The 17,171-nt window shown below is 38.3% G+C and overlaps 1 long non-coding RNA gene across 1 annotated transcript in view; it reads left to right on the forward strand.

The window, feature by feature from the left end:
• The window catches only part of LOC104856460, a 340,761-nt gene that overhangs the window by 192,980 nt on the left and 130,610 nt on the right, over positions 1–17,171 (forward strand). Inside the window, exon 6 of the long non-coding RNA XR_004517431.1 lies at positions 1,769–1,886. This is a non-coding gene — a long non-coding RNA (uncharacterized LOC104856460). The remainder of the gene's footprint in view (positions 1–1,768; positions 1,887–17,171) is intronic.

Raw genomic sequence — 17,171 nt, forward strand, 5'->3', positions numbered from 1 at the left:
GACACCATTCCTGCCCACATGGAGCCTATAGTCCTGACGATGAGGGCAGATACTCTATAGCTCAAGGTTTTTGCTTGGAAGGAATAAACTTCAAAATTGGTTTACTAAGTCAAAAAGGGTATTTATAGTATCTCACAGAACCAGTGAGAGTTGAAGCGTGTTCAGGTTCAGAAAGGAGGCTTGGTAGCATGGCAATGCAGCCAAGGCCATGCTGCAGGAAAAGGCTAGGTAATATATGCTAATGCAACTGCTGCCATTAAAGCCCCACTCTCAGAGGTGTCATCTTGAGTAATGTTTCAGTCATTCTTGTATCTTTATTTCCTTAAGGTAGAAATCTTGAGTAGGATTGCTAGGTTGTGTGCATCTACACTCTTATTTTTTATTTTATTTTATTTTATTTTTTTTTGTACCAGGGATTTAACTCGGGTCCTTGCACTTGCAAGGCAGGCCACCGAACCACTGAGCTAAATCCCTGGCCCTACACCCTTATCTTCTAGCTGTATAGGAAGGGGTGTTTGGGCCATTCACCCTTTGTGGTGGGAAGGGAATTCCTGTTTTCAACAATACATCCTGATCATCTCTCTCAAATATATTCTTTTACAGTTGTGCAGGGCCATGGGCATCATGATAAGCATTTATAAAAACATACCTAGAACAAAAACCTTATACCCAAAGTAGTGGGAAGCCACTCAAGTGCTTCAAGATAAAATGTGGTGTGTAGATTAATTTACATTTGCAAAATAAATTTTAGTGTCATTGAAGAAGGTGTAGAACAGAAACTTGACAGCAACATGCTTTCCACAAAAAATTTAAACTAATTTTAATGATTTATATTTGAAATATAGTTTAAAATTAAAGTAATATGTGCACATTTCATTGATGTACAGTAAGTAGTGTTAGATATTATAACAGCCCTCAACTCTCATAGCTATTTTTTATTCACATAGAGTTTAATGTAGATGTTGCTGGATGACAAGTGGTCTTAAACAAGACCTATAGGGATCAGGGCATTTTGCACCTAATGGAGTCAACGGCCTATTTTGGCCTTACATTCTTCTGTTGGAATTTTGGTATTTGCCCAGAGATCAGGGAAAGAAATAGGGGAAAGGATCATGTAGTACAGTTTTGTAAACTACATCTAGAAATGCTTGCATCACTTCCTCTCACATTCCAGTAGCTAGAATTCAGTCATACAGCTAGCTAGGATTCTGTCCATCCAACTACAGAGGCTATGGGAAATGTAGCCAGGGCATTCAGGGAACACGGAACAGATTTTAATTAGCACATAACAGCCTGCAGCGTGTAAGTAGTTTAAAAATGTATAGGCACAGAAGAACTATAACAAAATGTTACAGTAAGTAAAATAAACTCTTTATACCTTTTTAGATTCTTTCTGCTCCTCCAAGTCAAGCACCTCCATTTCTTTTCTGAAAATATTTGACAGAAAGCATCTCTGTGCAACACAATCCTTCTGAAGCAGGACAATTATTAAATTACAGATTGTTCAAATGATTGCAAACTAAGGATCCAGACTTCAGTGAGCTGTAGCACCAGTCATTTGAGTGAAAGCTTTCCCATCACTACAAACCAGGGCTTTTTAGTCTTGGATAATTCATATTTTGAGCTGGATAATTATTTGTTGTCAGGGGCTGTCCTGTGTGTCATGAGATGTTTAACATTGTCCTCGATTCCTACTCACTGGATGGCAGTAGTCCTCCCCCACTCCAGTTGCGACAATCAAATTCTCCTGGTATTTCTATCACTACAGGGTCGAAATCACCTCTGGCTAAGAAAGCATGAGTCGTTGAACCTGGGAGACCTGGAAAGCGGCAGATAGATCTTCCTACTATTAGATGTGGATGATAGCTGTGGACCATGAACTTTAGGTAAGATTTACCATTAGCACAAGTTGTGAGCAGTGACAAGTACATAGAGGAATAATAACCTTGATGGAGACTTTGGTGCCAAAGACCACATTAGGTTCTTTATACCAGTATTCCTTTAAAGATAAAGAAATGGCTTATGTCAGACTCAAACCAATGCCAGCTTCATTTGTCATTCCTGTTGCATCTGTCTGTCAGAAACATGGCAATGCTGGAGCAGAAGGTGGGAGTTTGAGGACAAAGAAGCTAGATAACAACTTGATTTATCTACTGCAGCCCAGACTTTTTTTCCCTGAAGTGCAGCCCCCTGGTGGATATTTACTCTACAACTCTGATTCAGCTGCCCTGCAGAGACAGAGACATTAAAGAAGAATTAAGAATGAAGACAAGTATATTGATCTCCCTCACCAGTCTCCTTCAACCGATACCTCTTAATCACAGAACAAATTGGAGTCCTAGTAAACTACTTTAATGAGCATCCATTCTATTTCTCAGTTCACATGATTGGAAGGGAAGCTATCTTCCTGCCTCCCTACCTGCTTCTTCATTTGTATTTGTGATTCACTCTCTCATACCACATCTATATTTCATTTTATGTATATATGCATATATATATTTTCACATTTTTATCTCTGTTTTGCTATAGCACTGGAGGTTTATTATTGTAGATCATTGTGAGGCACCTGAATATTTTCCAAGACAATGAGCCTCTAGAATCTTGGTAACTGAGGAACTAATTTTGTGCAGCAAGAGAAAAAAAAAAATGAAAGAAAAAGAAAACAGTAACTATACATCTGGTTTCTAGACAGTATTAGGATGGCATAACTTGTTCCTGTCTGTAAGAATTCAGTGGATTTATATTATACAGTGCCTGCTTAAAACATGTAGCCAAATCAGAGTTGTTCTTTAAATTACAAACAAACCCATGACTTTCACTGAACCGTGTGCCTAATATTTGCACCCCTGTTCAGGTGAAGCAAACTCTTATCCCATGAGGGTGGGCAGACAGGAGAGCTCTTACTGCCAAACATAAATTTCTTCTGCCTTCCAAATGATATTTTATAAAATTGTAAAGGAAATCGACACCCGAAAGTGCCTGGGTAATGCCGTGTCATAAACTTCATGCTGTAAATTGGAGAGCTGGGAAAGGTTGTGTTGTAAGCGGCAGGCTACATACCTGGAAACCAGGCCCATGTTCCTGGACCGATTCTAGGCTCCGTATCATTTGGAGGAAATGGAGCTTTGTGTCTGGTCCTGGACTTCCCATCTCCAAACTGTGGGTACCTTTCGCTCCCTCCTCTTCTCTGTCCCTAGCTGTGCATTGCTTATTGGTATGTAGTAGATGAACCAATGTTTAGGAAATACTTTAAAGTTCTGTGAAAAATAATCTTGTGCATGCCTAGGTTTTTATCAGCTATAGTTTTCCTTATTGTTTCAGTGTACGTGCTGTTGAATATTTGTAAATTATATGGTAATTATCTAGTACATACAGTAATTCAAGTACCATCGCTAATACAGTACTTCACATTAGCCTGCCTGCCTGCTCTCTTGCTCTTCCTTCCTCCCTCCGCTCCCTTTCTTCTTTCTTTTCTTCCTTCTTTTTGTAGAGCAACTTTTAGGGCAATAAATACTACTAAGATGCTTTCTTTTGTGCATAATAATGCACATATTGGGGATTCAGGATTTGGTAGACAATGTAATTAAGAGAATTTTAAACCATATCTTTACAATCTCAGATAGACTGAGTGTGGCAATGGTTCTGTGCTGTAGGAAGCACAGAATATTACAGATTCAAGAACCATCCATCTCCTTTACTGCTTCCATTTTGCAGATCATGATATTGAAGCCTAGCAAGATCAAGTAACTCTTCCAAACCTGTGTAGTTAGTTAAAATGTCAGAATTGGAGCCCAAGTCTCTGCATTTCCTTCTTACTTCTCTTTTAGTTGCCCTGACAGAGCAAAAAGGAAGAGCAGTAGTAGGAGAGCAATAGAAAGCCAGGATGTTGGTTATGAGATCCCTTAAGAGTGACAGCCCCAGCGTGTTAATGGTTTAGAAGCCTCCCCACTACTACCCTAAAAGAGTAACTGAGGTTAACAGGAAAGACTGAAATCAAATGTAGTCCAAGCATTAGAGGTATTGGCAGCTACCAGACTATGTTATGAGTTTCTCTAAAGAGCTGTTGCCTCATCTTTTAGCTAGAAGTCTTATTCTAGTCACTCTGCACAGATAAGTCGGGAGGTCGTCTATTTTCCATACCTTTACAGCTGGGCTATACATACAGATTGTCAATTTCGGATACAAAGTTGATGTTGTCCGTAGAAGACACAGACACTGGCAGTTGATGATGGTAAAGGTAATTATTTGGGTGGGTCGCAGTCAGATTGTGTCAGTCACATCACTTCAGTGGTTCCCGCTTACTCTTTGGAGACATTTATGGTGAACACATATGCTCCAGGTGACCCATGAGCAGATTTTTAATCATATTTGTGTTTTCTTCATAGTATTGGATTATTTCTGGCATGAATTAAAAATGTGCTTATGATATGTAATACAACTTAGTCCTGCTTTCATTTCTCATCAGTGGCAATGCATCTTCTGTTTATTTCTGGTAGGGCATTTGTTTTTGAGTGGATCATCACTCTTGTTTTGGTAAGCTGGGATTGGGTAAAAAAGAGTGATTTTTGGTGGCGAGATCCATATTATTTCCAGAAACACGGAACAGTAACTATAAAGCATGACACTGAAGTATGTATGGCATTAAAATACTAGAATACAAGGCAAATGACTAGAAAGCTCATTGTGACTTACCTATCAAGTAGCTTTGTAATATAACAACGCACTTAACATTTCAGGGCTTCACCTGTCTCTTCTGTAAAATGAGAGAATTTGATTAAATCAGTTCTAAAGTCCCCTCTAGTCATAAAATTATAGAGATCAAAGTGAATTGAAAATTGATGGCACAATTTAGGAGGAAGCTTTTTGGGTTATGGAGCTTCTAGAAGATATGATTTTAATTCTTCTGCAGCACATAAATTGTAGAAATTCACCCAAGATCCAGAGCCCTGAAATATCAAAGATTGCAAAGTGTAAGAGTATAGTTTTATTGTTATATTGTGCCCAAATCAAGCTTTCCCATAATATAGCAAGAGTAGCTTCAAGCTTAGGTGTTGAGTAATTGCTTAGACATATATTGGCCACCGTAGGCTGTACCAGGGTTTCTTACACCATGCTATGGAATATGGTGTGTCATCTACGTTCTCCCTGTATATGGCCCCAGGAAGACTAGGGAAGAGAGAAGAGGATGGAGGAGAAGCACATAAAATAACTGAAGGATGTGCTTCCTGAGATGAATATTTGGCAGTAAAATGTATTTTTAAAATCACTTATCTAGGGTAAAGAAAAAATTAAAAAGCTGATGCTTTTTTGACTACTCAAAGCAGTCTTATTTTTGTGATAGTCTTATTCCACATTACATGAAGAAAACATACTGCAATACAATGGGTTGGTCTGCTCTTTGTTCACCACAAACTTGACTATACAGGGTATTTGTTCCTTTTTATTTGTGGCCACACAGTATACTTTTTCATTGCAACACAAAAGTTCTGTAATAGAAGTGTTTCTTTAATGCCCAGTGCAACGACCATAAGATTCCATTTTGCATGCTTCCAGCCCTGAGGATGGAGGAATTAAAGCAGTTTAAGAATGCGATGTCAAGAACCTCTCTTGTTTCTGCAAAGCCATCTTAATCATGCCTGCCTCTTTTCTTCAGGTTGATTTACATAGCAGTGTGACATTTCATCATTAAGGAAGCAGGTCCCAATCTCCTGTGTCTTTTTCTTGGCTTGTCTGGCAAGCAGTTCTCTTTTGCAAGCTATGAAATCCTTAAGGAGGACTTCCTGGCAAAGGAAAAATCCTCAGTCATCCAACAGTCTCTCACTTTTCTATTTTAAATCTTGGCCATGCACATATGGTTGGGCATGTGTGTCTAAAAATTTCTTCCACATTGAGTAACTTGAGCTATTTAATAGATTGTGCTGGCCGTGGGCCTTCGCAGCAAATCCCGTGATGCTCATCTCCCTCCCTTGAGAAGCAGAAGACGGCCACATACATTTGCCTTTGTGCTTTCCTTGTAATCTCCCTCTCTTGCCCTGTTAGAGCATGAAAGTTAAAACCAGATTATTTGCTCATTTTCTTGCAATTGACATTGTCCCTGCTCTCCTACTTCCAGTAGAAAAGTGAGATCTCCAAATATCTTGGTTAATGTCCCAGCAACTACACCTTCCCTAGGGCTTTTCTGGGATCTTCTAACACATTTCTAAGGACAGGAGAGCTCGCAGATATTTCTATCCTATGATCCTTAATCTCTTTAATGCCTGATGCATGTGTGTGTGTGTGTGTGTGTGTGTGTGTGTGTGTGTGTGTGTGTGAGAATATGATGTGTTCCAACTGTAACTTGTTCCCCAAACTTGGAATTCCTTATCTCCAACTGTCTGAAGCACAGACCTGGGTCCTATTAGGTCTTAAGAAATGATGGTTAAAGTGAATTTGAAGACAAAGCCAGCTTGTGGTAGGTGACTTTGTCCTTTCATCCAGGATGTGGTGAATGGGGCCAATGGGACACAGGGAGATAGTAGAAACATACACCAAGAGCAAAACCCTCCCTCTGCCTCCTCCAGGCATGAAGCCCAGACCCCCATGGCTTTCTCTGCAATTTAGCAACTCAGAGAAACTGGCTAAATGGTACCCGTGATACAGAAGGATGACTACTCAGCCAGAAGGCGAACAACTCTGTCTTCCCAGAAGAGACTACTCCTAAAAAGACAGAGTGGTAATAACAATAGCTACAACAAAATAATAATAATGGCAGCATAGGGAGGTGCAGTAGGTTAGCACAAAATTGTCTGGAAGCTTACAGATGTTACCCATCTCTAGAAATTATACATATTGTCATATTCCCTGCCTGGACTGTTTGGCAGTGTCTTGAAACTCAGTGCTTCTGCAATAACAGTGATATTATCTTCCTGCTGGAGTGGCCCCAGAAATTTCAATTTTTATTGAATGTTAAATATGTCCCCTAAAGTTTATCATGAACAGCGTGAAGGAATAAAACTCCACGTGGCTAGTATTTGGTGGATCCTCTTCCCCAGTGAGATGACAAGCCCTTAAGTAAAAGAAAGTCAGAAGGTATGTGATAGATGGGAATGTTGAGTTTACCTTCTTGGAGGGGTGCCTTGGCAGTGCACATAGTATCAAACTTTATATAAAAATAATGCTGCTACAATAAATGGGAAGAACATGTTGTTGTTTTTGGACTCCAGAGAAAGGCAAAAGTAAACATGCATTAAAATGGAATCTCTGTTTTTAACTTACCTTTCTCTTTCTAAAAATTACATTGCAATCTGATAACCTGAAACATCATACACCTTTTAAGGCCCTGGCAACCTTATAGCATACTTTACAAAATCATGAATTTTCCTGCCACTAGTCAGATTTATAATGTCTGAAGACACCATCAACATTTCATGTTATTCTAAGAGCTCAACTTTATTACAAATGGTCAATTCTGACTTCTTAATGTGTTTAACTTCTCTTGCTGTGTTGTGTTCTGTGATATAAGAATGTTTAAGTAGTGTGGCTCCTATTTTCCTTGATGTCCTGAGGTTTCCTCATGCCTTGGGAAGATTTTCCTTTATTTTGCATCTCTTGTTTTTGCTTCTAGTTCAGGGCTTTCTAAATCCACATGGGCCACTTGAGAGCATCAGCATCAAGAACCTCAGAGGTTCAGGACATCACCAAATGGAACAAGTGTCGCTGACCTCTCAGTAGTGTGAGAGCAGTGGAGAAAGGACTTGGTTCTGCTCTGCAGTGTTTCTTCTGCTGCTCCTCTCTGATTCCCTCTGACTAAGGGTAGCAACAGCTAGCTAGTGGGCCCCATCCAGGAATTCCTGACTCACTGGCTTGGGTCTACTGGTGATGAAAAGCCAGGGAACTGGACAGAAGAAACAAACACTGCAGTGTCCTTATAAGTTGGCTCAGCCTCCACCATGCTAATAGATCATCTTCATGCGGTCTTTAGTCAGAAGCAGAGAGGTGATCTGTGTTTTTGTGTTATGCCTTGGGATAATGGTTTTAGCAAGAGCTCTATTCTCTCCATCTTACTGGTCAGGTAGATCAGACAAAGTCTGACTATATGGCAAAGCTGAGGTAGGTTGTCTAGCACCAGAAATCAAACCTGTAACCATTCTGCTCTGTTTTTGCCTCCTGGTAAATCACCCCAATGCATTGAAGGGAAAAACTTGTGGGAGACATGGCACCTGTTAAAATGCATTGTCCTTTTACTACCCAGACACTTAATCTATTAAGTGTATGAGACTTACATTTTACTTTCTCACATTTATATTAATTCTCACTACTTACTTCCCAAGACCATCTTGGGAAGAGTGGAACTTTTATTTTTATTTTGTGATACATATCAGAAGTACAAAAATATAGTCCTTATGTATAGAAAAGTTTTCTCTAAAATAAATACTGTCATGTGAGGACTAAATGAATAATCTTGGCCTTGTAAGTGTTACCTATTAACACATGGGACAATTGAGCTGATATGATAAGAAATAACAAAAACAATTTGATGCCTCCCCATCCTTTATGTAAATTTCCTCATTTATAGTACACCAGAAGATGTCACAGGAGAATGATTTAAACATTTAGATCTTTTAGTAATGTTAATATTTAGTAATATTTCCAAACACTAGAGAAAGTAAACAATATTCATTTTTGTAATAAATACCTATTGTTCTTAATTGTGCATACAGAACTATGTTAGATGAGACAGCATAGGATGATACATAAATAAGGGCATTTGATTTGGAGGATTTTACACAAATTGAGAGACATAATGACAAATAAAGGTTCACAAAACAAAAAGTTGAAAGTCAAAAAGTAAATGTAACAAATTATTATATCTGCATGGCTTAGAAATTTCTCTGAAGTAGCAAGACAGGGAAAGAGAATAGGCAGGATAACTGTCATTTATTATGAAACTAAGCTACTTTAGATGCTTACTTATGTGTTTTTCAGGTAATTTTCACAACAGCCTTAAAAAGCAGATACAATTACTTTCTTATTTTAGACATGAAGCCAGCTAATCCCCAATAATGCCTCATTTACCAGAATGGTGAACAGTTCTGCTTTTCCAGTGACTTTCACAATGGTTCACTTAAATAGGTAGTGGTAGATTTAGATTTTTGCAGGCAGCCCTTGGACTAGTATAGTCAAGAAAGACTCCCTGGAAGAGATGGGCTTGAACTGCTCCAGAATAGAGAGTGTGCGGAAAGGGAAAAATCCTTCCTAGCAAGAATTTGTATGAGTGAAATGAGGGAGAGGGAGCCTGTACACCATTCATCAAGAAAAGACTTAATGGTAATGGGATATTTACATAGGGAAAGAGTTGGATATAATACAAGGAAGTGTGAAGCTAGGCCTACATTCATGTCAATTATGATGAAAGGAACCATAGAGCACATGCACGCTCACGTACACACACACACACACACACACACACGCACACCACCACCACCCCATCTTTCAATCATATTGCTACAGTCAATCTAGAGCATAACATCAATAGTATTTAAAGTCCACATTAAATTTGTTAAAATCCTTTTTCATATCAAGATTTATAGGTCACATTAGGAAAGGAGCTCTTCTCTTCCCCATAATCAATAAATATTTATTGAATTACTCTTTGGTATAAATATATAGTGTCAACTCCAAGCTTGCCTGGTCATCACAGATCTGAATATGGCCCTGAAGAAACTATTGATACAGATCCGGATGCATGGATTGCATTCTACTGGGGCTTTTAAGGGAACTAGAAATAGGGAGTAGCAACTGCAGTTTTCTCTCTGGGACATCCATAACTTCCTAAAAATCCCCTCTGCCTGTCACATCCTAAAATATTCAGGTTGCTTTTGTTATTCCTTACATAAAAAATTAATGACTGTGAAAGTATTATCATGTTTATTTTAAAGCAACTATTTTCTACATTTTAATTAAAAGTTGTAACTCACCATCTTTTGACCAAGTTATCATAAATCTTCATCTTATTGGTAATGGGTATTGGGCTAGAAGCAGAGAGAAATACAAGTATTACTTAATGCAAACAGTAAACTCTCGGCGTTTCTACAGATACGCTTCTGTTCATTTCATACGCCACGCTAACTCTACCTTTTTAATTAGAAATATCCTTGTGCTTATGCAAGAATACCAGGAAAGGGGCATTGTCTTACTCATTATGTATTCTGTGAGAATCACAAGTGGACAAAACCAGACATAATATAACGACTGTGGTGTTATTAAAACACTTGAATAAGGTCACTCCCCCCCATACAGTGAGCTTCTCAGGCACCCATTTCTTTTTCAAGAGGTGAGCTGCACGGAGCGAGACATGTGCTGCAGTTATGCTCTGGAGCTCCGTGAGTGTAACACCAGGACTTCTTCCTTTTTAGTTCCCGGTCCTACCTTAGGGAATGATGCCCTAGAAAGCGTTGAATTTTCTATTTTAGTCCTACACTATGTAAGAGGAGATAGGCTAAAGAGTGATATATTGGGGGAAAGGTCTATAAACAAAGATCCAATACATTTGGGGCATTTTGATGCAGTAATGTTCTGTTAGCTTACCTCTGCGTCTGTGGACCCCCCAGCTGACTCCCAGCCGACTAAAATCATATTGGTAAGGATTTCAATCTCGTCACCATTTTTATTAAAACCAATGCTTTCATGGTATGGAAAATATCCTCTAAGAAAGAAGATGGAAGGAGTGAGAAGGTTGAGAGAGTGAAGGAGTACAGGGGAAAAGAGACAGAGGAGGGGAAGAAGGAAGGAGAGAAAGAAAGATTGTTTTTTAAATAAAGACTCTCCAATTTCAGCAGAGCAAAGACTTATCTATATGCATTACTTTGATTTGAAATTATTTTTAGCATGGCTTTTATTGTACTCAATGTTACATACATAAATCTTTAAAGTAATACGTTTTGTAAGAAATGGTCATAAAAATTTACAGCCAGTAACTTTTTCCCTGTCCCTTACAATGATATTCTACTAAAACCATTAAATGGTTCTCATTAATGCCCTTTAAATGATTGTGTAATGACCCACAATCGCTTGTAAGTGAACAACCATTAAAGAATTACTAGTTCTTAGCATGCTTTTAAGTACAGCTTAAATACATGGGAGGTAACATGTAATATATTAGAAAAAGTATTAAATTTGAAATAGTAAAAACACAACCATCACAAAAGAATGAGTAGGTGTACAACTTTACCCTGCAATGGCCGTGTTTCCCACTGAACACATTATTACAGCTAGTTTTTACAGCATTTGTTCTTTGTCTGTACTGAATCTTTCCCTTTTTCCTGGGATTAAAAAATAGTAATAATAATAAAACCCTGCCACAACAGGAGTGAAAGTGCACATAAAAAGCAAATGGAGGGAAATAATTAAACCCACGTATAAGAGACAGCACCCATCTCAACAAAAGTAAACAGCCCTTCCCTAAGGTATTTTGTATATAGGAATAAATATCCCTCCAACCATGTGGGTATTTGACATGAGATAGTCTAGGCACTTGAGTAATTGCATTTATTACACATCAGGTCATTCTGCATTATGGGTAGTAATAAATAATAGCTAACTGAAGGTGTGTGGTCATGTTACTTTCCTGCTATTTCAAGCAGTTTGTCCCATGCTTACTCAGTTGGACACTCAGTTTACCCTACTGCTATCAAGTGGAAACTTTGGTAGTATTTGTTTTTTAAATTCTTTTATATCTAACAGACTTTATACTCAAGTATTGGTTATAGAGAATTTGCAAGAGGACTTGGGCTGCAAAAAATTTATCAGCAAACAAAGCAGGGCCCCGGATGGGCACAAAGAGGAGAAGTAGTCAAACTTGAAAATTGCAGCTTATTTTAAGATGTTTGGGGAGGGGAGAGGCCACAAGTAGTATTAGCTTTTGACTAAGAAGGCACGTTTTAGAAACCCAAGGTAACACTGAACCTTCTCCCAGCCCCGCAACTGGCATCTTCTTGGCCCCTCAGGTTGGTGTCATACTACATTTCCGGCTTTCTAACAAGCTCTGTTTATTCCCTCTTATTTTCTTCGTTGCCTCATATGAGCAGTAATCCAGGGCATGGAGAAGAGTCTTAAATTTAAAAATGGTGAGATTAGATGCACAAAAGTGGTTTCTCCATGTCATGAAAATCTGAGCTTGCTGCTCAGTTCCTCTGGGGACACTTCTCTCTCTCACCCTATTCATGGTTCCCATAATGCTTATCAAATGCTATTGTAGCGACCTAAGATCAGGGAGGGTTGGAACCATGTTTTGCTCTTTCACAACCAAAACTGCTCACCCAGTGGTGACTCGCAATGCCAGGCTCTTAAGTAAATATCAGGTTATGAAATGCACCCAGAAAGGTTGCAAAATGCTATCCAGGCTAACTGCTGCTGGATAATTCTAAGTAGATGGCTATTCAAAATTAAAAGAAAGTTGAAAATATAGAAAACTCTCATTAAAAGTAAAAATCAAGACCCAATAAGAATAAAACAAGTCTCAGGCATTTTCCAGTCTTTTCTTTCTGCACTGCCTTTCTTTTCCCATGTTGGTCCCTCTTAGTCTCCATCATCTTTGCAGCATCTGCACTTCTATTATTTTCATCTCTTCCTTCTCTCTCACTGCCAGGAATCCCTCCCCCCAAAAGCTATTTTTCTAAAACTACTCTTACTTTACACAGGTTTGTATATAATCTTTGCATTTTTAACCTTTGTTCTATTATGAAAAGGGGAACGTTTTCTTCCCAGTACTCTAAACCCTGGCAGAATGCTGGGAGAAAGCAGGGTATAGGACGAGGCTTGGGTTAAATTAACATTTGACTTGAGAAAGAGTGTGTATCTTAACTGAAGTGGTGAAATAAGCACAAAAGCAAAGGAGATAAAGCAGGAACACAAACTTTACTTTCTCCCAGTAGTTTCTTAGCTCTGTATCCCCTGATATTCTGTCCTAAATTCAGGGAGATTTCCCATCTCTGCTTGTGAGAACATGTCCAAATCCATTCCCTGAATACCTAGCAGTAGCTGCCACACTGTGTGTTTGAGTAACTCCATTCAACTGCATGTTCTGCAGAGGAGAAAAGCAAATGACCTTACTGTTAGAAATACTCATGAGTCATGTTGTCCAGTACTGAAGGACAGCCACCTTCCTGGCAATTTCCCAATAGCTCATACTGACTCACTTCATGGCATGAAGACCAGATGAAGTTCCAGGAGGTATTTGGGGGAGACAGAAGGCAGTGGCACAAGTTAGAATTAGGTCAGGATGCTGGGTCACCTGTTCATTCTGGAAAGAGAGATGGAATGTTGGTGGAATATTATAGTAAGGGATCCCACTCTAGGGCCTTATATATAGACCCAGTATTCTGTTAAAACATTTAGAAAGAAACCAAGTAATCTTTAAAGAGAGTGTTCCTCTGTTCATTGGCTTCCTAGCAAATTTACCCTTCCCTCTGTGACCAATAAGAACTCATTTTGGTCTAGAACCTTACAAACTCACATCCATATGCTACTCATAAAAGATTCTTCCCACCATAAGTTTTCATAATTTCAAAAAATTATTATTTTGACTTTTTAAAAAATTTCTCTAACAATCCAGATTGCAGATTTCTGTCATTATTTGGGTGATTGATTTTAACATTCTGAAAGTTTCTATGAAATTGATCCTGAGTATGTTTGGCTTCCTAGGGACATTTTATGCAATTTACCAAACACCAGGATTAAAGCAGTAAAGTTAAAACGTAGGGGGATAAAAAGGCTTGGCTCTCCGATAGTCTAAGTGTAGGTAGGCAGGATGACTATAATAGTCTCATGATTTAGAATACAATGTACTATTTGCCCTTTGTTCCTTCTCTCTATTGTAAATTAATCATTAGAGGGCTCTCTCAGAAGCATTTTTTCTCATTGTGTATCCTGTTTCAACCTGCCCCATGCGGGTAACTGCACCTGACTGTAATTTGGGGAACATAAATTGCAGTGGTTCAGTACTTTGTGACTCCTCTAATAAGTGAATGTCATTCCTATCTTCTGGCACAATTCAATTCAGAAAGGCTGCAGTGTACCATTAATATATTAAAAAATATTGTGTTTTTAGGCTGAATACCTGGAATTAGTTGGGAGGCTGACGATCCAAAACAGACTTTGTGCAGTGCTTGGAGCCCTGAGGAAGCAATTCTTGTTTAAGCATCTGCCTTATCAGAGCAGCCCAAGTACTTCAAAGGTCTGTGCTGGATGCTCAAAATAGGCACCTTGCCAAACAGAAATTGAAACACATATACGTACTAGACTATTTGCCTTACAGAAATTAATTTTCAGCCAGCAGCACCTAGGATTATTTAATATTTATCTTTAGCTGCAGAAAGATGAATCTATTATTTTATGAGTTGATTTTGCTATTTTACCTGAGTATTTCAGTCAATCTTTCCAGTAGGAGGTACTTAGGACCTCACCTATGTCTGCTCTAGACAATAACCCTATAAAAATATAGGGTTATTGTCTCGAGCAGATAAAAAAAAATATTTTCTTTTGTATTTTGGTACCGGAGATCAAACTTGGGTCCTTGTGCTTGTGAGGCAGGCACCAGAACCACTGAGCTGAATTCCTGGCCCAAGTTTTGTTTTTTGTTTGTTTAGGTACCAGGGATCAAACTTGGGACCTTATGCTGGCAAGCCAGGTGGCCATTTCACTGAGCTAAATCCCAGGCCCTAAAAAAATCTATTTTGTAGTCTAGCATATTTCAAAGCAGGGGATTTAGATCAGTGGTGGCGAATGGTAGTGCGCCTGCCTCTCAAGCCCAAGGTCTTGAGTTTGATCCCGGGTATTGCAAAACAAAAGTATATTTCATTTTGTGTCACTTGATTTTCCCAGTTAGCTCATGGAGGAGAAATTGTCAGGTTCTCTCAATGATCCAAGCACATTTTAAGGTCAAGGATTAGATTGACCTGTTGAATGGAATCAGTGGTGAGAACAGGTTTTGAAGAAATGTTCTGAATTGTAAATAAGAAACCCTGAGTTCTAGAGCCTCTCTCCACCATTTAACCTGAGATAAGTCCCTTAGTCTCAGACCCTCCCCTCATCTGTACCTAAGAGTTTAGAGATGATGGTCCCTGCAGAGCTACTTCTCCTAGCAATGTATCATTCTGAAATGCCACCAAGATCCTACAATTCCTCTTTCTGTGGCTAAGATTCTAAAGGATTGTGTGCTCTGTTGTTTGCGCCTGAGAAATTAAAGCACCAGAAAAGGACTATGTCATTGTGTTGAATAACAAAATGATTGATAGAGTACTGGGGACTTGAGTGTATAAAAAGCCACAATATTGCAAAACACCTTGTAGATGGGAAGCGTTAAATATCAATGGAGCATCGCTGTGTCTGCAGTGTCAGCACACTTTCCTGTGACCACAGTGAGAGAGATGCTAGAATGTCATTTCATGGACCACATTATGTGCTGCTTACGATGAATATTCTGGCCATGGTTTATTACATTCTTGATAAATTGGAACTTCTTGGGTCCAAATTTGGTTAGCTTATCTCGAGTACCATTTAAATATCTTAGAAGACTGAATTTGCCCCAAAGATTTAATCATCATTCAGCAGTGGTCTGTAACCATGTGGTACTAATTTAAATTACTGTAGCAATGGACGAGTCTCTATCCAGAAATTAATAAATGCAATTTATAAGGAATGTTAAGTAACAACTAACAATTTAATGCTTTGTGAGTTTCAGCCAAACTGATTAAATAATTAAAACAGATTTCTAGGGATGGGGGAAGAAATTTTACCATAGAAGAGATAAACAGTTTGGGAATTGTACACATTCTTTTAGACATTTAAGATAATTAAATCCAAAACCTATGTTAAAATAACACTAAAGGTCTGGTTTAAATCAGTAGTGGGAATTGCAAAGTTAAGAGTCTAACACCATCCTCAGTGTCTGCCCTATTGTTTTAAATAAGACTTTTGGGGACTCAGAACACCGGGTCAATTTATATAGCACACTAATGGTGGGACAATATTGGTCTCAAGCACAAATAAATGTATTCAATGGAAACTCCATTTTGCTGTGATGTTTCTAGGCTTTCACTTGGCTGAGCTGAATGTTTTACATCCTCTCAGAGCTGTTATTCAAACCTAAATCTTTCTTGAGCATTGTTTTCAAATTCTCATTTCTTAAAAAACTCAAAGGAATTTGCAGAATATAGCTATTGTGATTTAATGTATAGTAAGTATAATATTTATACTTATGGGCTTAATATAATTATTTTTGCAGCAAATTGTTGTCTCTATATGTAGAGTACAGATAGGGCTTTTTGATGTGAAGATTAATAAGGCATGGATACATTCTGTTTTCTGATGAATAATTATTTTGTAGGCATAAAAACAGATGGTAACCTCTTTGATAGGAATGACCATAGGTTGCAATAGTACTTATTCCTTTTAAGGATAATTTTTTTAACAGTTTGCATAAATGGCTCAAAAAGTGTCTATCAATCATCCTTTATGGTGGAACTGTAGCCTACAAACCCCAGTGGAGAAAGACCATTTAACCACTTGTGTCAGGCCTCCCAGATTAACTGTGTGAAAGCTGCATAGTGATATCTACAAGATGGAGTGGAAATGTGGAAAATTGTTTTAAAAACTACCTTTTTTTAGAGCACGTAGTGAATGCTAGCTGGTTGAATTTTCACTGTACTGGCCATCTGTTTTGGGGCCAAGTAGATGCAAATTGAATGTTCTACTGTACAATAGATTTGGAATTCATTATCTTTCAAACTGAATTTATCATACTACCCTCACAATTTACCATATATGGTAACCAATTGTCCTGGTTTGCCTGGAACTGAAGGATTTCCCAGGATGTGCATCTTTTAGAGCTCAAACTGGGAAAGTTCCAGCCAAACCCATATACATCGATCTTCTTACATTTTAATAATTCTTATCTTTTTATTTTGAGTAATTAAGATTTCACCCATTATCCATTCAGTCCTTCTAGACTTTTCTTTTTCTTTTATACATCCAAATCTCTAATGTATTCATAAAGTATTTAATTCCTTTCCCTTTCCTGGTCTTTGTTATTGCCTGTGTCAAGCAATATGTGTTTGCCTGAACTATTTTTTAAATTGTCTTATTGTCTCCTCACAATAAAGTGAAGCTCTTTTTTTTTTTTTTTTTGTTTGGGG

This window comes from Fukomys damarensis, unplaced genomic scaffold (assembly GCF_012274545.1).
Source record: "Fukomys damarensis isolate Sample0158 unplaced genomic scaffold, DMR_v1.0_HiC HiC_scaffold_2, whole genome shotgun sequence".
Classification (NCBI taxonomy): domain Eukaryota; kingdom Metazoa; phylum Chordata; class Mammalia; order Rodentia; family Bathyergidae; genus Fukomys; species Fukomys damarensis.